The sequence below is a fragment of the Oncorhynchus gorbuscha genome, unplaced genomic scaffold (assembly GCF_021184085.1).
Source record: "Oncorhynchus gorbuscha isolate QuinsamMale2020 ecotype Even-year unplaced genomic scaffold, OgorEven_v1.0 Un_scaffold_1213, whole genome shotgun sequence".
NCBI classification, from domain to species: domain Eukaryota; kingdom Metazoa; phylum Chordata; class Actinopteri; order Salmoniformes; family Salmonidae; genus Oncorhynchus; species Oncorhynchus gorbuscha.
The window spans coordinates 62,998-86,014 of record NW_025746058.1 but is presented as its reverse complement, the minus strand read 5'-3'; the positions used below and the strand labels follow the sequence as shown (position 1 = coordinate 86,014).

Below are 23,017 nucleotides of genomic sequence, written 5' to 3'. Positions count from 1 at the left end.
TGTGGCAAAAGGTCGCAAAGTTCAAGGGGGCCGAATACTTTCGCCACACTGTATGTGTTACAGCGTGATGTACAATCACTACTTTACGTACCCCAGGACATTGTGAAGCAGAATGACGCTCGTAGGTACCCCGTCTAACTGGGAGTGGGGACAGACAATTGTAAATGGTTTTAGACGGGGCTTTACTTTAATCAAAGTACAGTACAGATTCAAAGAATGCAGGCAATGCAAAAGCTAAACAAATTATTTTCTACTTCAGTCGTGCTTCTACAAAAACTACAGATATAACTGGGTGATCAATAAATCATGGGACTTATGTCAGTTGCTCGGTCTTAGCAAGGATTTCTTGTCTAATGATTATGCCAGCTAGCGATGTCTCTATACAGAAGAATCGAGCTAACTTAAAAATAGCTTGCAAAACAATTTAGCGTAGTTTAGGTGCTTCTTCATCTGCATTGCTTGCTGTTTGGGGTTTTCTGGCTGGGTTTCTGTACAGCACTTTGAGATATCAGCTGATGTAAGAAGGGCTTTATAAATACATTTGATTTGAGCCTAATCGATTTCTGTAAATAGCATCAGACTACAAAGTTAGAGTTGTAGAAAACTCTTAATAACAGTGATGTGGACAATAGCTTCCAAAAACGTATTCCAAAGAATAAAATAGCTTGCTTCCTAGCCAGAAAATAAAGACATTTTAATTTATCCGCCTTGACAGCTGGGTATTTATGTTGGATATGCGCATTCAGGACATGCGCAAGCAGATTGCGCACGTCGTGTTCCGTAACAGGTTGTACCAGGAAAGTCACTGCGGGCAAGTGAGCGGACACTTCCAAAACGCGGTCAAACATAAACACCGTTCAGCCATCCGTTCTTCAGTTTCCTCCTGAATTTATGTGCGCGAATACACAACACTTTACGGTATCGCGTGTTTTCTGGTAGGGAAACTTATGTTATACTTGAAAAGATCGGAGAAAAGTTTTCTTAAATTAGAGCACATTATGTAATTTATTGTAAGGATATGTTCAGAAAAGTTACAATAGTTTATCATGCAGAGATGATAGGGCGCAGACAGCGGTATTATTCAAATATCTACAATTCCAGAGTGATTGATTTCTAAATCTGTAAATTTGTAAATCGCGTCGGTCAGAGATTATCAAACCTTAGTTACATTTTTTGATTGTCGTTCGTGATGGGACATGATGATGAAGCCTAACAGAGATTTGATGTAACAGAAACGTTTTGAGATCGTTAATTGAATCATATAAACCAGTGCCAGTACGGTGTATTAACTCCTAATGTTACAGTAAGATGTCGAGCCAGATGGCTCAAATAACAAACACTAAATGAAATGATGATTATTCCCCAGTGACACGTTAATTGGGCCAAGTAAAACGTTTTTGTTTGTCTATTCTGCAGTCTAACAAGAGTTTTCAAAGCAGCATGGAAGTTGTGTGTAACGACCTAGCGATGAAAGCCTACCCATTACCAAGGCAAAATAAGAAAAAGTGCGAGTCATCTATTTTGTAATGACGTGTTATTCAGAAGTAAATGTTCACAGTAAATTTGCTATACAACCGCAAATGATTTGAGATAGATGCGCTTGCTTAAAGCAAGAACTGCTTTAGAAATTCGACATACTTCTTATTAATGTGCTTGCGGGAAATCTGACACTTATTTGTCATGTGCCTGCTGAAAGCACATACGTTATCAAAACTTATCCAACTTCAGAATGTGCAGGTTCCTGTTTGATACTATTCATACTTGTTGTACTGCAACCAATATTAGCTTAAAACCCAATGCATTTCAATGGTCATCGACTTTCTAGATTCTAGATGGGTCATTCCACGAATAGAGTGCCTTTTGCTTTCCTTTGATATTTTACATAGGAATTGTGCATCAATATTGAATTTCAAAAACCTGTTACATTAATAAGTGCCTCTTAATAGAAACCACATGGACAAATTAATTAAATCATTTTATAATATGAATAAAGACTTAATAAAATGCCCAAACTCTGCATTTGTACATGTCCCTTCTCATGTTTTTCTGACTTCTAGGAAGATTTTAAGCCAACATTTTTAACAAGGGTCTAAATGGGTTCAGAACATAATAAATCGGGTGTTATTTTCAGAGCTGACTGAGGCCATGTCAGCGGTGTGGATCAGCTCCTCTCTACTGAGGTCCAGGGCAACTCACCTCAGACAGCTCAGTGTGTTCTCTAGAAGGGCTGTGTTACAACCTCTACAGGTGGTCTCCTCACTACAGAAGACATGGACACCTGGGAACCCAACCTGGTGCTGTAGGTAGGTCAGCTCTCTTCACATTGTCAGACATAAACAGACGAGCTGGATTATTTCTGTCATTTTGCAAGTTGTTTCCTTTCTAAAGCCCACCTCTGACCTCTGACATAGATTGTAGATGACATTTTGTCATTCAGACCTATAGAGCACACCAGTAGTTGGGGTCAATCCCATTTCAATGTAGTCAATTACAGTTGCAGTGATCGGTATGATCCGTCAACTGTATGGACCTGATGGCCTGTATGTGTCTTGACTAGTATTCAGACTAGAGGTCGACTGATTAATCGGAATGGCCAATTAATTAGGGCCGATTTCAAGTTTTCATAACAATCGGAAATCGGTATTTTTGGGCGTTGATTTGCCGATTTAAAAAAAATACATATATTTTTGTATAACTTTATTTAACTAGGCAAGTCAGTTAAGAATACATTCTTATTGTCAATGACGGCCTGGGAACGGTGGGTTAACTGAACGACAGATTTTCACCTTGTCAGCCCGTCATTGAAAATAAATAAAAATTGGTGTCAAAAAATTTCAGATTGTTATGAATACTTGAAATCGGCCCTAATTAATTGGCCATTCCGATTAATCGGTCGACCTCTAGTTCCAACCCATCTCTCTCTGTTCCAACCCATCTCTCTCTGTTCCAACCCATGTCTCTCTGTTCCAACCCATCTCTCTGTTCCAACCCATGTCTCTCTGTTCCAACCCATCTCTCTCTGTTCCAACCCATCTCTCTCTGTTCCAACCCATCTCTCTCTGTTCCAACCCATCTCTCTCTGTTCCAACCCATCTCTCTCTGTTCCAACCCATCTCTCTCTGTTCCAACCCATGTCTCTCTGTTCCAACCCATCTCTCTCTGTTACTCTCTCTGTTATCTCTCTCTGTTCCAACCCATCTCTCTGTTCCAACCCATCTGTTCCAACCCATCTCCCTGTTCCAACCCATCTCTCTCTGTTCCAACCCATCTCTCTGTTCAAATCCATCTCTCTCTGTTCCAACCCATCTCTCTGTGTTCCAACCCATCTCTCTGTTCCAACCCATCTCTCTCTGTCTCTGTTCCAACCCATCTCTCTGTTCAAATCCATCTCTCTCTGTTCCAACCCATCTCTCTGTTCCAACCCATCTCTCTCTGTTCCAACCCATCTCTCTCTGTTCCAACCCATCTCTCTCTGTTCCAATCCATCTCTCTCTGTTCCAACCCATATCTCTGTTCCAACCCATCTCTCTCTGTTCCAACCCATCTCTCTCTGTTCCAACCCATCTCTCTGTACCAACCCATGTCTCTGTGTACCAACCCATGTCCCTCAACAGATCCCTCCATGTGGACAGTCCCCCCCTGGTCCCAGGGCAGAGCTTCAGCTACGTCCATGGGGCCTCCTCAGTGTCCCTGCTGGGCCAGACGGTGGGTCAGAGTTTGCAGGCGGCAGCTGACCGCTGGCCCCACAGAGAGGCCCTGGTGTTCCTGCAGGATGGAGTCCGTAAGACCTTCTCCCAGTTTCAGGAGGATGTAGGTCTTTCATCCACCCTCTCTTCTAATCTATTTCATCATATCTAGAGATCATTGTTAGGCTGTTACCTCTGTTCCCACTCAAAGCACATTCAGCAGGACGATCTGTCAGTGCATCTGATTGGTGGTTTACCAAATAGTAACATAGCTATTATGTGTCAGTGCATCTGATTGGTGGTTTACCAAATAGTAACATAACTATTATGTGTCAGTGCATCTGATTGGTGGTTTACCAAATAGTAACATAACTATTATGTGTCAGTGCATCTGATTGGTGGTTTACCAAATAGTAACAGAACTATTATGTGTCAGTATCCATGGTGAAACACCTTCTCCCCAGTTAGGACATCCATGGTGTAACACCCAGGCCTGCTAACTAGGACATCCATGGTTCACCCTGAGGCCATAACTAGGACATCATGGTGTAACACCCTGAGGCCTGCTAACTAGGACATCCATGGTGAAACACCCAGGCCTGCTAACTAGGACATCCATGGTGTAACACCCTGAGGCCTGCTGTCTAGGCATCCATGGTGTTTACCCAAATAGTAACATAGACATTATGTGTCAGGTGCTATCTGACATTGGTGTAACACCGAAATAGTAACTAGGACATTATGGTGAAACACCCTGAGGTGGTTAACTAGGACATCCATGGTGTAACTTATTAACCCTGAGATATGCTAACTAGGACATCCATGGTGAAACACCCTGAGGCCTGCTAACTAGGACATCCATGGTGAAACACCCTGAGGCCTGCTAACTAGGACATCCATGGTGTAACACCCTGAGGCCTGCTAACTAGGACATCCATGGTGAAACACCCTGAGGCCTGCTAACTAGGACATCCATGGTGTAACACCCTGAGGCCTGCTAACTAGGACATCCATGGTGTAACACCCTGAGGCCTGCTAACTAGGACATCCATGGTGTAACACCCTGAGGCCTGCTAACTAGGACATCCATGGTGTAACACCCTGAGGCCTGCTAACTAGGACATCCATGGTGAAACACCCTGAGGCCTGCTAACTAGGACATCCATGGTGAAACACCCTGAGGCCTGCTAACTAGGACATTCATGGTGTAACACCCGAGGCCTGCTAACTAGGACATCCATGGTGTAACACCCTGAGGCCTGCTAACTAGGACATCCATGGTGAAACACCCCGAGGCCTGCTAACTAGGACATCCATGGTTAACACCCTGAGGCCTGCTAACTAGGACATCCATGGTGAAACACCCTTCTAACTAGGACATCCATGGTGTAACACCCTGAGGCCTGCTAATTAGGACATCCATGGTGAAACACCCTGAGGCCTGCTAACTAGGACATCCATGGTGTAACACCCTGAGGCCTGCTAACTAGGACATCCATGGTGTAACAACAGAGACGTATAAACAACTTTGTAATAATATATTCCATTCCATTTATACACATATTCATAAACACAAACTGCAGAATGCCTTTACATATCGGGATATCCTCCTGTATATTACTTCCTGGGTCATGGTCTCCCTCCTCCCCAGGTTGACCAGGCCGCTGCAGGTCTCCTGGCCCTGGGTCTGAAGAGAGGGGACAGACTAGGAGTCTGGGGGCCCAACACATACCACTGGATCCTGTTTCAGTTCGCCACAGCCAAGGCCGGCATCATACTGGTGAAGATGAGATATTATATTAGATTCTAAAATGAACATGTATTACCTGTTAGGATCTATTGGTCCTAATATTAAAGTATTGTTCTAATCTCTACAGGTGTCGATAAACCCAGCCTATCAGCTGAAGGAGCTGGAGTTCACCCTGGGGAAGGTTTGTTCTTATCCAGTAGTGTTGTTTTACACTTCCTGGATAGACTGAATGAATAGCTGAACTGATCCTGACCCTGGTGCTGTCTGTGTCCCACCCAGTTTAAGACCCAGAGGTTCTGTTATCTCTGTCTCTGTAGGTGCAGTGGTGTGTCCCACCCAGTTTAAGACCCAGAGGTTCTGTTATCTCTGTCTCTGTAGGTGCAGTGGTGTGTCCCACCCAGTTTAAGACCCAGAGGTTCTGTTATCTCTGTCTCTGTAGGTGCAGTGGTGTGTCCCACCCAGTTTAAGACCCAGAGGTTCTGTTATCTCTGTCTCTGTAGGTGCAGTGGTGTGTCCCACCCAGTTTAAGACCCAGAGGTTCTGTTATCTCTGTCTCTGTAGGTGCAGTGGTGTGTCCCACCCAGTTTAAGACCCAGAGGTTCTGTTATCTCTGTCTCTGTAGGTGCAGTGGTGTGTCCTTCCCAGTTTAAGACCCAGAGGTTCTGTTATCTCTGTCTCTGTAGGTGCAGTGTAAAGCTGTGGTGTGTCCCACCCAGTTTAAGACCCAGAGGTTCTGTGACATGCTGAGACAGATCTGCCCAGAGATGGACACAGCAGAGTCAGGGGTCTTTAGGAGCTCCAGGTATGTTAATATTGTACTACTGCATCATGACTGAGTCAACAGACAGGTATGTTAATATTGTACTACTGCATCATGACTGCGTCAACAGACATATTGTATTACTGCACCATGAAGTAAACAAGTACCTAGCAGGATAGCTAACATCATAGATATAGAACCCTGAACAGATATGTGGTCTGTGGCTAACATATTTATAGCCATAGTAGAGATCCCATTAAATTACTAGAAGGGCTATGTCATAAACCCTCAAAGTTCCTGAATGGTATGATAATGGCAGCCATTTTGGTCAGGGACAAATCCAAACCAGCCTAATTGAAAGGAAGTAGAGACATAGGTGATTCACTTCCTGCTTTTACTGATGCAGAAACATAAAAGTAAGGCATGTGATACTGTATATCAGAAATGGTGTATTAGAATTATTGGCTAATGTGAAACACAGTAGAAGGGAACACAGCAACTCTGCTGGATCGACTCTGAATAAGAAATATTACCACCGGTGGATGTCTATTTACCTGTAAATGGAACCTCAGTATCTGTGTTTTTTATTTTACCTTTATTTAACTAGACAAGTCAGTTAAGATGTCATAATGTCAGTAGAGGACCTAATGAAGGCTGTTACTATAATGTTGCCGTAATGTTGCCGTAATGTAATGGTCATTGTGTTACTGTATTATTACTGACAGTGTTACTGTAATGTAACTAATGTTACTATCATTGTGTTGCTGTAATGTTACCGTAATGTAACGGTCATTGTGTTACTGTAATGTAACTAATGTTACTATCATTGTGTTGCTGTAATGTTACCGTAATGTAACGGTCATTGTGTTACTGTAATATTACTGTCATGGTCATTATGTTACTGTAATATTACTGACAGTGTTACTGTAATGTAATGGTCATTGTGTTACTGTAATGTAACTGTCATTGTGTTACTGTAATGTAACTGTCATTGTGTTACTGTAATGTAACTGTCATTGTGTTACTGTAATGTTATGGTCATTGTGTTACTGTAATGTAACGGTCATTGTGTTACTGTAATTTTACTGTAATGTAACGGTCATTGTGTTACTGTAATGTAACGGTCATTGTGTTACTGTAATGTTACTGTAATGTAACGGTCATTGTGTTACTGTAATGTAAGGTCATTGTGTTACTGTAATGTTACTGTAATGTAACGGTCATTGTGTTACTGTAATGTAACGGGCAGTGTGTTACTGTAATGTTACTGTAATGTAACGGTCATTGTGTTACTGTAATGTTACTGTAATGTAACGGTCATTGTGTTACTGCAATGTTACTGTAATGTAACGGTCATTGTGTTATTGTAATGTTACTGTAATGTAACGGTCATTGTGTTGCTGTAATGTTACTGTAATGTTACTGTAATGTAAGGTCATTGTGTTACTGTAATGTAACGGTCATTGTGTTACTGTAATGTTACTGTAATGTTACTGTAATGTAACGGTCATTGTGTTACTGTAATGTAACGTCATTGTGTTACTGTAATGTTACTGTAATTTAACGGTCATTGTGTTACTGTAATGTTAACCTACTGTGTTCCTCCTGCCAGACTACCAGACCTGTGTATGGTGATTGTGACAGACAGCAGACAGACAGGGACTGTACATGTAGAGGATGTGATGCAGGCTGGAAGCAGACAGCACCACCAGGAGCTGCAGGACCTGCAGACAAACTGTCCTTCAATAGACCCCATCAACATACAGTTCACATCCAGGTCTCCTGTTGAAAGAAGAAGAAGAATTCATTACGGCTGATTTCCTGGACACAGATTAAACCAAGTCTTGGACAAAGAAGCACTTTCCATAGTGATCTCCATTGGACTAGGCTTAATTGTGTCTGGGAAATCTGTCCATACACGCACGCAGGGAGTTTGTTCCACCATTGCACAGGCCACACACAACAGTTTTGACTGGGTAATGGAAGAACAGGATCAGCTGCAGTGCAGCGCCCCCTGGCAGGCCAGACTGGACTGCACAGCTCACACATCATATCAATACATTATTAACACAGTATGTCATTGTCACCGACACACAAAACACATCAACAGGTATTCATTATTTATGTCTGAGCATTAGTCTGTCTGATGTCTACTGGTCTGTAGGGAACAACAGTATTAGTCTGTCTGATGTCTACTGGTCTGTAGGGAACAACAGTATTAGTCTGTCTGTCTGTCTACTGTCTGTCAGTATTACTGGTCTGTCTACTGGGAACAACAGTATTCTGTCTGTACTGGTCTAGTCTGTCTGTCTGTCTACTGGTCTGTAGGGAACAACAGTATTAGTCTGTCTGTCTGTCTACTGGTCTATAGGGAACAACAGCATTAGTCTGTCTGTCTGTCTGTCTACTGGTCTGTAGGGAACAACAGTATTGTCTAGTCTGTCTACTGGTCTATAGGGAACAACAGCATTAGTCTGTCTGTCTGTCTACTGGTCTGTAGAGAACAAACTGGAAGCCAGTGTCTGAGGAACAGTATTAGTCTGTCTGATGTCTACTGGGTGAGAACAACAGATTAGTCTGTCTGTCTGTCTACTGGGAAGGGAACACCAGTCTGTCTGCTCCGTCTACTGGTCTGGATAGAGTTGAAGGGGTTTAATGGCACAGGCAGGGAGCCCAGCCAACAGTATTAGTCTACTGGTCTGGATAGGGAACCTGAGTTCTGTCTGATGTCTACTGGTCTGTAGGGAACAACAGTATTAGTCTGTCTGATGTCTACTGGTCTGTAGAACAACAGTATTAGTCTGTCTGTCTGTCTACTGGTCTGTAGGGAACAACATTAGTCTGTCTGATGTCTTGGTCTGAGGGAACAACAGTCTGTCTGATGTTCTGTCAATGTATTGGTCTGTCTGTGTTGCTGTAATGTTACTGTAATGTTACTGTAATGTACTAGTCATTGTGTTACTGGTCTGTTACTGTAATGTAATGGTCATTGTGTTACTGTCATTGATGTTACTGGTAATGTAAGGGTCATTGTATTAGTCTGTGATGTTACTGTAATGTATTAGTCTGTCTGTCTACTGGTCACAGTATTAGTCTGTCTGTGTCTGTAGTCTGTCTGATGTCTACTGGTCTGTAAGAACAACAGTATTAGTCTGTCTGTTGTCTGTCTACTGGTCATGTTACTAGGGAACAACAGTATTAGTCTGTGTCTGTCTACTGGTCAGACTAGTCTGTCTGATGTCTACTGGTCTGTAGTGAACAACAGACAGCTGACAGTCTGTAGGGAACAACTGTACATGTAGAGGATGTGATTAGGCTGGAAACAGACAGCACCACCAGGAGCTACAGGTCTGCAGAACAAACTGTATTAGTCTGTCCCATCAACATACAGTTCACATATTAGGTCTCTACTGGTCTTGAAAAAGAAGTCTGATGACTGGTCTGTAGAGAACAACTAGTCTGTCTGTCTGTCTACTGGTCTGTAGGGAACAACAGTATTAGTCTGTCTGATGTCTACTGGTCTGTAGGGAACAACAGTATTAGTCTGTCTGATGTCTACTGGTCTGTAGGGAACAACAGTATTAGTCTGTCTGAGTCTACTGGTCTGTGGGAACAACAGTATTAGTCTGTCTGCACGCACGCACGTCTATAGGGACACAACAGTATTAGTCTGTCTGTAATGGAACAACAGTATTAGTCTGTCTGATGTCTACTGGTCCCCTGGAGAACAACAGTATTAGTCTGTCTGTCTGTCTACTGGTCTGTAGGGAACAACATATTAGTAATGTCTGTCTACTGGTCTATAGAATAAGTATTATGTCTACTGGTCTGTAGCAGTATTAGTCTGTCTACTGGTCTGTAGGGAACAACAGTATTAGTCTGTCTGAGTCTGTCTGTCTACTGGTCTGTAGGGAACAACAGTATTAGTCTGTCTGATGTCTACTGGTCTGTAGAGAACAACAGTATTAGTCTGTCTGTACTGGTCTGTAGGGAACAACAGTATTAGTCTGTCTACTGGTCTGTAGGGAACAACAGTATTAGTCTGTCTAGGGAACAACAGTATTAGTCTGTCTGTCTACTGGTCTGTAGGGAACAACAGTATTAGTCTGTCTGATGTCTACTGGTCTGTAGGGAACAACAGTATTAGTCTGTCTCTGTCTACTGGTCTGTAGGGAACAACAGTATTAGATACTGGTCTTAGAACAACAGTATTAGTCTGTCTGATGTCTACTGGTCTGTAGGGAACAACAGTATTAGTCTGTCTACTGGTCTGTAGGGAACAACAGTATTAGTCTGTCTGATGTCTACTGGTCTGTAGGGAACAACAGTATTAGTCTGTCTGATGTCTACTGGTCTGTAGGGAACAACAGTATTAGTCTGTCTGATGTCTACTGGTCTGTAGGGAACAACAGTATTAGTCTGTCTGATGTCTACTGGTCTGTAGGGAACAACAGTATTAGTCTGTCTACTGGTCTGTAGGGAACAACAGTATTAGTCTGTCTGATGTCTACTGGTCTGTAGGGAACAACAGTATTAGTCTGTCTACTGGTCTGTAGGGAACAACAGCATTAGTCTGTCTGATGTCTACTGGTCTGTAGAGAACAACAGTATTAGTCTGTCTACTGGTCTGTAGGGAACAACAGTATTAGTCTGTCTGACTGGTCTGTAGGGAACAACAGTATTAGTCTGTCTGATGTCTACTGGTCTGTAGGGAACAACAGTATTAGTCTGTCTGATGTCTACTGGTCTGTAGGGAACAACAGTATTAGTCTGTCTGATGTCTACTGGTCTGTAGAGAACAACAGTATTAGTCTGTCTGTCTGTCTACTGGTCTGTAGGGAACAACAGTATTAGTCTGTCTGATGTCTACTGTCTAGTCTGTCTACTGGTCTGTAGAGAACAACAGTATTAGTCTGTCTGTCTGTCTACTGGTCTGTCTCTGTCTGTCTCTCTGTAGGGAACAACAGTATTAGTCTGTCTGTCTGTCTACTGTTCTGTGGAACAACAGTATTAGTCTGTCTGTCTGTCTACTGTTCTGTAGAGAACAACAGTATTAGTCTGTCTACTGGTCTGTAGGGAACAACAGTATTAGTCTGTCTGTCTACTGGTCTGTAGGGAACAACAGTATTAGTCTGTCTGATGTCTACTGGTCTCTAGGGAACAACAGGAAGTCCTAAAGGTGCCACCCTCTCCCACCACAACATCGTCAACAACGCCTATTTTGTGGGTCTACGTCTGGGATTCAACTGGAAGGTCAGTGGAGACATGAGACTATTATTATCTCTCTCTCTGTGTGGCCCTCTTTCTCTCTCTGGGGCTCTCTCTCTCTCTCTCTCTCTCTCTCTCTCTCTCTCTGGCCCTCTCTCTCTCTCTCTCTCCCTCTCTCTCTCTGTGGCCCTCTCTCTCTCTCTCTGTCCTCTCTCTCTCTCTCTCTGGCCCTCTCTCTCTCTCTCTCTGGCCCTCTCTCTCTCTGTCGCCCTCTCTCTCTCTCTCTGGCCCTCTCTCTCTCTGTCGCCCTCCCTCTGTCACCCTCTCTCTCTCTCTGTGGCCCTCTCTCTCCCTCTGTGTCTCTCTCTGTGACTCTCTCTCTCTGTGTCTCTTTCTCCATCTGTGTCTCTTTCTCTCTGTTTCTCTCTCTCTGTGTCTCTGTCTCTCTCTGTTTCTCTCTACTTTTCTCATGTAACCTCTGCTCTTTTTGATTCCCCCTCAGCCTATAAGAGCGTGTGTTCCTGTTCCTCTGTACCACTGCATAGGCTCAGTGATCGGAGGGATGTGCATGGCACTGCATGGCATCACCCTGGTCTTCCCCTCTGCTGGGTACGACAGCCGTGCCAACCTGGAGGCCATTCAGAATGAAAGGTAGTAAAGTTTAGGAACCTCTTCCTTAAAAGACTTACACATCCTGGAGACTCACAATCGAGATATTTTAATGTCTGTCTGTTGTAATAAGAATAATATAAATAGCTGCCACTGAGCACATTGAGAATGAACCTCTATAATACACTAAATACCTCTCTATATGTTCTCTGTTTCAGGTGTAATTTCCTCTACGGAACTCCTACCATGTACATTGACATGCTTGGACAGCCTGACCTACACAACTATGACCTGTCATCAGTTGAATCTGGTGAGAGATTTGAGGTTTGTTTGTGTAGACTGTTGTTTGATGGCTGGAAATACATCAAAATAAACTGAATTGCTGTGGTAAAGTTTAAGCTGAACGGGGTCATTTGCAGTTGCTACATCCATTCTTTTGGACAGTATATCACAAAAGGGAGTACACCCCTCACATTTTTGTAAATATTTGAGTATATATTTTCATGTGAAGAAGACTGTCAGTGCTCAGACCAGACGCCGTTCACTGTATCAAATTGGTCTGCATGGCTGTCGTCCCAGAAGGAAGCCTCTTCTAAAGATGATGCACAAAAGAAAGCCAGCAAACAGTTTGCTGAAGAGAAGCAGACTAAGGACATGGATTACTGGAACCATGTCCCGTGGTCTGATGAGACCAAGATAAAGTTATTTGGTTCAGATGGTGTCAAGCGTGTGGGGCGGCAACCAGGTGAGGAGTACAAAGACAAGTGTGTCTTGCCTACAGTCAAGCATGGTGGTGGGAGTGTCATGGTCTGGGGCTGCATGAGTCCTGCCGGCACTGGGGAGCTACAGTTCATTGAGGGAACCATGAATGCCAACATGTACTGTGACATACTGAAGCAGAGCATGATCCCCTCCCTTCAGGGGACTGGGCCGCAGGTCAGTATTCCAACATGATAACGACCCCAAACACACCTCCAAGAAGACCACTGCCTTGCTAAAGAAGCTGAGGGTAAAGGTGATGGACTGGCCAAGCATGTCTCCAGACCTAAACCCTATTGAGCATCTGTGGGGCATCCTCAAACGGAAGGTGGAGGAGTGCAAGGTTTCTAACATCCACCAGCTCTGTGATGTCGTCATGGAAGAGTGGAAGAGGACTCCAGTGGCAACCTGTGAAGCTCTGGTGAACTCCATGCCCAAGAGGGTTAAGACAGTGCTGCAAAATGATGGTGGCCACAAAAAATATTGACACTTTGGGCCTAATTTGGACATTTTCACTTAGGGGTGTACTCACTTTTGTTGCCAGCGGTTTAGACATTAATGGCTGTGTTGAGTTATTTTGAAGGGACAGCAAATTTACACTGTTATACAAGCTGTACACTCACTACTTTACATTGTAGCAAAGTGTCATTTCTTCAGTGTTGTCACATGAAAAGATATACTCAAATATTTACAAAACTGTGAGGGGTGTACTCACTTTTGTGATATACTGTATATATTAAATTCATGTACCCATTGATTCTTGAATAATATAACGTACAAATGCCAGCTTAGTTCAGCTGTCGTACCCCAGGATAACCAAAAATAATAGTCTGTTTTACTCCAATGTTTGTAAATGTTAGTCTGGAGCCCTGATTTAACCTGAAGTAACCATGTTTTGAGGCTCTTCGTTTTCAGTTGGTGTCACCAGTTCATGATTTGGTTGCACCAATAGAAACCTTTTATAATCATCTCATAAAGTCATTGACTGTGGTTTAAAAAGGTGGAATGATTAAATAAATACATTTTTTCAATCAAACATGTCCAAGCAGTAATGCATGATTCAGGTCATTTTGATCTGCAACCGAAACCATTCGCTAAGTTCCCCCCCTGCTGACAAGATCCTCTGACAATGGTTTCAAATAATACACAATTAAATTAAACACAGATAACTAATCAGGAAGCTCTCTGATACGTTGTGATGGACTGTCATTAGAAATGCTTCACGGGAACCTGGTCAAATTAGGTTTGTAGTGTGGCTAACCACTGAATGAGTCTGAAGTCACGGTCAGCATGCAGTCAAAGCTACTAACCACTTTTGGAGCTAACTAGTGTTCTCAAATCGTATCCTGATGTCGACAACAGATATGAGTTGAATTCATAATATGGTAAACTTAGCTGGCTTTACATACATTTAGAGAAAACAAGTTATATAAAGTGGCTAGCTAACTAGCTAGCATTAGCAATGTTTGGTGGTCAATGAGACAGAGCTAGCTAACCAGCTGAGTTAGCAAACAATGTAACAAAATAATCATTTAGAAAAATCCTCAAAGGCTCTGCATTTCATTAATCACAGTAGCATTGGAACGCTGCGATTGGTTGCATAAATTCTGGGGCGAGGCTTAGGGAAGCATCAATTAGCCGACTGTTGCTATAGTTTTGTTTTATTGTCAAACTAGGGCTCTGGAAATGTCAGATGTGTTTTTGCTCAATAGAGATACATTGGCCTACATGTTTGTGTGCACGAGCTAATAGGCTAATTCATTTGGGACTAATTCACCACTAAATAAGCTCAACACACATTAGCTAGATCACTAACTGAATATTGCTGTGGAATTGATTCATTGCCCTAAAAACAATCCAGTGATAGTCTACTAGGACTCAGCGCCAACGTGTACCTCACGCTCTCTGCATCTCAAAGACAGAACAGAAATGTTGTTTAAAACAGTGCCTGTCGCTCAATATTGAGGGTTGAGAAATAGTGATCATACCCCTAGAAAGCAGAGACCCTTCCCCTCTTCAACTAACAACATGTTTTCAAAACTTATGTTTTTCCCACAACTGCATTTTGAAAGAGAGCATTTTTCTCATCCACTAAATAGATATTTGGAAGGAGAGGGCGTGGCTGGCTCATCACAGCAGCTGGCCCCGGTCAAATGGACACTTTCATGGCAGGACTCAATTCACTTTAGGCGTACTGCTTGACCAAATCATGATTTTATCCAAAACAATAAGAAGTTTTGAGTGAGGTGAACAGCAGTTTTTCTACATCCACAGCCAAGTCAAAGGGTCGCAAAATGCGACTAAATGGTCTCGGTCTGATGCCCTCCTAAAACAATCATTTGTACATTATGGATTGTTGGTCCTTTCATCCATATCTCTATGAATTTGAGAGTGGTTACATGTCTCTGCCTCCATCCCTCAGATTTTTACCAAAACAGTGGCGGGGTGTCAATTTGTTTTATTTTTCAACTGCAGATTGCAGTAGTATAATGTATTAGTAATACAGTAATAGTATTTGTGCCCAGGAAGGATGGTTGTGATTTCTGTTGTTGTGTTCCAGGGTTTACTGGTGGGTCTCTTTGTCCTCCTGAAGTCATGAGGAAACTCAAAACTGATATGAATGTCAAGGATATGATAGTAAGTCCTTCCCATCTTTTTCTCTGTCTGTGTGTGTATAATATACTTTATAATCTGTATGGGGTAACACAACGCTCCCTTGGTAACATCAGATAGGCTATGGGACCACAGAGAACAGCCCTGCGGCATTTGTTGGTTTCCCGCGAGACAACGAGGAACTAAAGACTGAGACGTGGGATGTATCCTGAACCACGCTGAGGTATCAAACCTTAACTGACACCAGACGTGTGTGTGTGTGTGTGTGTGTGTGTGTGTGTGTGTGTGTGTGTGTGTGTGTGTGTGTGTGTGTGTGTGTGTGTGTGTGTGTGTGTGTGTGTGTGTGTGTGTGTGTGTGTGTGTGTGTGTGTGTGTGTGTGTGTGTGTGTGTGTGTGTGTGTGTGTGTGTGAGAGAGGAGAGAGAAAGTCATGTGTCTAATGTCAGGGTCCTAATTCATCTACATGCAGTATGTGTAACGTTTATATTCCTCCTTCTTTAAAACACACATGAAACCCTACCTGTGTTCTCCTGGCCAGGCGAAGGTGGTGGATGTGTCCTCTGGAGAGGTGGTTCCTCTGGGGGATCCAGGAGAGCTGCTGATCAGAGCTTACTCTGTTATGTTGGAGTACTGGGATGACCCAGACAAGACCAGTGAGGCTATCACCAAAGACCGCTGGTACAGAACCGGGTAAGAAATGAGATGGAGAGAAAGAGATGGAGGGAGAGAGAGATAAAGACACACAGAGAAACAAACAGAGACCCAGACAGCAACAGATGAAAAGTGAGCGCCAGCATCAACTGTTTAATGTCTCCACAGTGACATAGCCAGTCTGGACAGGTTTGGGTACTGCCGTATAGTGGGACGTATAAAGGACATGATCATACGTGGAGGAGAGAACATCTACCCTGCTGAGATAGAGAAGTTCCTTCACACCCATCCCAACGTACAGGAGGCCCAGGTGAGAACCACACCCATCCCAACGTACAGGAGGCCCAGGTGTTCATATTCTCTCCCTGTCCTGTCCACCTCTCTTTCTCCCCAGGTGATTATATTCTCTCTCTGTCCTGTCCACCTCTCTTTCTCCCCAGGTGATTATATTCTCTCCCTGTTCCACCTCTCTTTCTCCCCAGGTGATTATATTCTCTCCCTGTCCACCTCTCTTTCTCCCCAGGTGATTATATTCTCTCCCTGTCCTGTCCACCTCTCTTTCTCCCCAGGTGATTATATTCTCTCCCTGTCCACCTCTCTTTCTCCCCAGGTGATTATATTCTCTCCCTGTCCACCTCTCTTTCTCCCCAGGTGATTATATTCTCTCCCTGTCCACCTCTCTTTCTTCCCAGGTGATTATATTCTCTCCCTGTCCTGTTCATCTCTCTTTCTCCCCAGGTGATTATATTCTCTCCCTGTCCACCTCTCTTTCTCCCCAGGTGATATTAGCAGAGAGGAGATCTCTGCAAGGGTCCTGTTATCCACCTCGTTTTCAGATTTCTCCCCAGGTGATTATATTCTCTCCCTGTCCAGTCCTCTCTTTCTCCCCCCAGGTGATTATATTTATCCCTGTCCACCTCTCTTTCTCCCCAGGTGATTATATTCTCTCCAGATGGTTATCCCACTGGGTTCTTTCTCCCCAGGTGATTATATTCTCTCCAGATGTCCACCTCTCTTTTTCCAGATGGTGATTATATTCTCTCCCTGTCCACCTCTCCCTTTATCCCCAGGTGATTAACCAGATGGTTATCCCTGGTCCACCGTTCTCAGATTTCTCCCCAGGTGATTATATTCTCTCCCTGTCCACGTTCTCCAGATTTCTCCCCAGGTGATTATATTTCTCCCCTGTCCACCTCTCAGATTTCTCCCCAGGTGATTATATTCTCTCCCTGGTTATCCACTGAGTTCTCTTTCAGATGGTTATCCCAGGTGATTATATTCTCTCCCCTGTCCATCTCTCTTTCTCCCCAGGTGATTATATTCTCTCCCTGTCCAGTCGTTCTCAGATGGTTATCCCCAGGTGATTATATTCCTCCCTGTCCACCAGATGGTTATCCCTTTCTCCCCAGGTGATTATATTCTCTAACCAGATGGTTATCCCACTGAGTTGAAGTCGTTTTCAGATGGTTATCCCCAGGTGATTATATTCTCTCCCTGGTCCACACTCTCTTTCTCCCCAGGTGATTATATTCTCTCCCAGATGGTTATCCCACTGGAGTTGAAGTTTTTCCCCAGATGATTATATGGTTATCCCCTGTTCCACGTTCTACCCAGATGGTTCTCCCCAGGTTGATTATATTAACCAGATGGTTATCCCTGTCCACCTCTCAGATGGTTATCCCAGGTGATTATATTCTAACCAGATGGTTATCCACTGGGTTGAAGTCGTTTTCAGATTTATCCCAGGTGATTGGTTGTGAGAGATGAGATGGTTATCCCACTGGGTTGGGTTTTAACAGATGGTTATCCCAGATGGTTGCCTGTATCAGACTGAAGGATGGACTGGACTGTTAGCAGCTGAAGGAGATGGTTAAACACTGGGTTGAAGGGACAGATGGTTAGACTGAAAGGAACAGATGGTTACCTGGGGATTGAAACCAGATGGTTATCCCACTGGGCTGAAGTCGTTTTAACCAGATGGTTATCCCACTGGGCTGAAGTCGTTTTAACCAGATGGTTATCCCACTTGAAGTCGTTTTAACCAGATGGTTATCCCACTGGGTTGAAGTCGTTTTAACCAGATGGTTATCCCACTGGGTTGAAGTCGTTTTAACCAGATGGTTATCCCACTGGGTTGAAGTCTGTTTTAACCAGATGGTTATCCCACTGAGGTTGAAGTCGTTTTAACCAGATGGTTATCCCACTGGGTTGAAGTCGTTTTAACCAGATGGTTATCCCAGATGGTTATCCCACTGGGTTGAAGTCGTTTTAACCAGATGGTTATCCCACTGGTTAGTCGTTTTAACCAGATGGTTATCCCACTGGAGTTGAAGTCGTTTTAACCAGATGGTTATCCCACTGGGTTGAAGTCGTTTTAACCAGATGGTTATCCCAGATGGTTATCACACTGGGTTGAAGTCGTTTTAACCAGATGGTTATCCCACTGGGTTGAAGTCGTTTTAACCAGATGGTTATCCCACCAGATGGTTGAAGTCGTTTTAACCAGATGGTTATCCCACTGAGGTGAAGTCGTTTTAACCAGATGGTTATCCCAGATGGTTATCCCACTGGGCTGAAGTCGTTTTAACCAGATGGTTATCCCACTGATGGTTATCCCACCGGGTTGAAGTCATTTTTACCAGATGGTTATCCCACTGGGTTGAAGTCGTTTTAACCAGATGGTTATCCCACTGGGTTGAAGTCGTTTTAACAGATGGTTATCCCAGATGGTTATCCCACTGGGTTGAAGTCGTTTTAACCAGATGGTTATCCCACTGGGTTGAAGTCGTTTTAACCAGATGGTTATCCCACTGGGTTGAAGTTGTTTTAACCAGATAGTTATCCCACTGAGTTAACGTTTTACCCAGATGGTTATCCCACTGGGTTGAAGTCGTTTTAACCAGATGGTTATCCCACTGGGTGAAGTCATTTTAACCAGATGGTTATCCCACTGAGGTGAAGTCGTTTGAACTAGTCTTTCGGTCAGTCCATCATTACCAAGCATCGGCAACATGTCTTATGTGAGAACGAGAAGCGTAACTGTTTATACTTGTTCCAGATTTCTCACTTCAAGATCCCCCACTATGTGGTGTTTGTGGACAGCTATCCACTGACTGCCTCTGGAAAGGTAGGATGGCTTCATGACAACACTAAACAGATCAGGTTATCCAGGTTAATGATATTAATACCAGCACAGACTGTGTTGATCACCACTGTGTTTGTCCTTTCCTAGGTCCAGAAGATCAAACTGAGGGAGGAGATGGAGAAGAAGCTGGGTCTGTGATGGACAGAGGGACCTAGACAGACTTTTGGTTCCAGCTGGAGAGAGATTGGTTACAAAGGCTCTGTGTCTGTTACAGCAATATATTGCTATATTTCAATAAAACCAAGAGCAAAAATAAAGTCTAAGCTCAATGTTACGGTTCATGAGTGATGTGCCTCAACTCTGTCAGCACTTATTTTTCAATGTTTTTATTTCATTTTATCGAACAGACTGGACATCATGATATGTGATCTTGGACTGATGTACGATAGTAAAACTCACCTGTATATATGGGGACAGAGCAACAGGCTGACAGAGCAGCAGGCTTGACATAGAGCTCAGAGTGACATGGTAGAGGTGGGTGACATCATAGACCATGGGAGTCAGCAAGCACTCCAAATGATAGTTCTAGAATAGATGGAATAGTTGGGAACAGAGCAACAGGCTGACATGGTAGAGGTGGGTGACATCATAGACCATGGGAGTCAGCAAGCATTCCAAATGATAGTTCTAGAATAGATGGAATAGTTGGGAACAGAGCAACAGGCTGACATGGTAGAGGTGGGTGACATCATAGACCATGGGAGTCAGCAAGCACTCCAAATGATAGTTCTAGAATAGATGGAATAGTTGGGAACAGAGCAACAGGCTGACATGGTAGAGGTGGGTGACATCATAGACCATGGGAGTCAGCAAGCACTCCAAATGATAGTTCTAGAATAGATGGAATAGTTGGGAACAGAGCAACAGGCTGACATGGTAGAGGTGGGTGACATCATAGACCATGGGAGTCAGCAAGCACTCCAAATGATAGTTCTAGAATAGATGGAATAGTTGGGAACAGAGCAACAGGCTGACATGGTAGAGGTGGGTGACATCATAGACCATGGGAGTCAGCAAGCACTCCAAATGATAGTTCTAGAATAGATGGAATAGTTGGGAACAGAGCAACAGGCTGACATGGTAGAGGTGGGTGACATCATAGACCATGGGAGTCAGCAAGCACTCCAAATGATAGTTCTAGAATAGATGGAATAGTTGGGAACAGAGCAACAGGCTGACATGGTAGAGGTGGGTGACATCATAGACCATGGGAGTCAGCAAGCACTCCAAATGATAGTTCTAGAATAGATGGAATAGTTGGGAACAGAGCAACAGGTGACATGACATCTGTGACATAGACCTCCCACTCTGTTTGATGGAATAGTTGGGAACAGTATTCTTTCTCTCTGCTCTCAAATGATTTTCTAGAATAGATGGATAGTTGGGAACAGAGCCAAGGAGAGTCGTCAGTGATAAGGGGCGGGCCCGGGTGTGTCCCAGGATCATGTTCAAGGAATTAAATTCCTATACGTTTATTTAACCAATTCAATTAAACACTCTGCCTATTCCTAAGATACTTATTTACATAAAATGGACAGAGGCAAGTCTCAAAATCAATCAATAGTGTTTATTCTCGAGAGTACTGATCATGGTACAGTTTACAACAGGTTATAAACTAAAAATGATGTCATAGGTTTTAAACTGTCCCTCCTCCACTCTGATACAACGGCAGTATAGTTCACAAGCCATCCTCCTCCACTCTGATACAACGGCAGTATAGTTCACAAGCCTTCCTCCTCCACTCTGATACAACGGCAATAGTTGGGAAAGCCTTCCTCCTCCACTCTGATACAACGGCAGTATAGTTCACAAGCCTTCCTCCTCCACTCTGATACAACGGCAGTATAGTTCACAAGCCTTCCTCCTCCACTCTGATACAACGGCAGTATAGTTCACAAGCCTTCCTCCTCCACTCTGATACAAAGGCACTCCAAATATAGTTCACAAGCCTTCCTCCTCCACTCTGATACAACGGCAGTATAGTTCACAAGCCTTCCTCCTCCACTCTGATACAACGGCAGTATAGTTCACAAGCCTTCCTCCTCCACTCTGATAAATGGAATAGTTGAACAGAGCAAAACTGACAGGTAGTTTTTAAGATGGCTGACCTCTAACCTGATTCAGCTAAACATGGCTGAGACTGGAAAGTATAGGCATCTATTGTTTATGTTGAATCGTGTGTTGGTGAAGGACTACAAGCAATGAACAGAAAACATTAGTGGTTCTAAAGAAGACACACAGTCGGCCATTTTACATAGATTATTAATGGATTATATTAATGGATGGATTACTCATTAATGGATTATATTAATGGATGGATTACTCATTAATGGATGGATTACTCAGGATCATAATGGATTATATTAATGGATGGATTACTCATTAATGGATTATATTAATGGATGGATTACTTATTTCATTAATGGATTATATTAATGGATGGATTACTCATTAATGGATTATATTAATGGATGGATTACTCATTAATGGATTATATTAATGGTTATTACTATTAATGGATTATATTAATGTGGATTACTCATTAATGGATTATATTAATGGATGGATTAATGGATTATATTAAATGGATTACTATTAATGGATTATATTAATGGATTATATGGATTATATTAATGGATGGATTACTCATTAATGGATTATATTAATGGATATTAATGGATTATATTAATGGATTAATGGATTAATTGGATTATATTAATGGATGGTATTACTCATTAATGGATTATATTAATGGATGGATTACTCATTAATGGATTATATTAATGGATTATATTAATGGATGGATTACTCATTAATGGATTATATTAATGGATGGATTACTCATTAATGGATTATATTAATGGATGGATTACTCATTAATGGATTATATTTGGATTATATTATATTATTTGGATTATTACTAATTAATGGATTATATTAATGGATTATATTAATGGATGGATTACTCATTAATGGATTATATTAATGGATGGATTACTCATTAATGGATTATATTAATGGATGGATTACTATATTAATGGATTATATTAATGGATGGATTACTCATTAATGGATTATATTAATGGATTATATTAATGGATTATATTAATGGATTACTCATTAATGGATTATATTAATGGATGGATTACTCATTAATGGATTATATTAATGGATGGATTACTCATTAATGGATTATATTAATGGATTATATTAATGGATGGATTACTCATTAATGGATTATATTAATGGATGGATTACTCATTAATGGATTATATTAATGGATGGATTACTCATTAATGGATTATATTAATGGATGGATTACTCATTAATGGATTATATTAATGGATTATATTAATGGATTATATTAATGGATGGATTACTCATTAATGGATTATATTAATGGATGGATTACTCATTAATGGATTATATTAATGGATTATATTAATGGATGGATTATATTAATGGATTATATTAATGGATGGATTACTATTAATGGATTATATTAATGGATTATATTAATGGATTATATTAATGGATTATATTAATGGATGGATTACTCATTAATGGATTATATTAATGGATTATATTAATGGATGGATTACTCATTAATGGATTATATTAATGGATGTATTACTCATTAATGGATTATATTAATGGATTATATTAATGGATGGATTACTCATTAATGGATTATATTAATGGATGGATTATATTAATGGATTATATTAATGGATATTACTCATTAATGGATTATATTAATGGATTATATTAATGGATGGATTAATTATATTAATGGATGGATTACTCATTAATGGATTATATTAATGGATGGATTAC

At 42.0% G+C, this 23,017-nt stretch overlaps 1 pseudogene; it reads left to right on the top strand.

The window, feature by feature from the left end:
• The first annotated feature begins 778 nt into the window (after positions 1-778).
• Positions 779-19,459, top strand: LOC124021800 (annotated as a pseudogene).
• Positions 19,460-23,017: the final 3,558 nt, after the last annotated feature.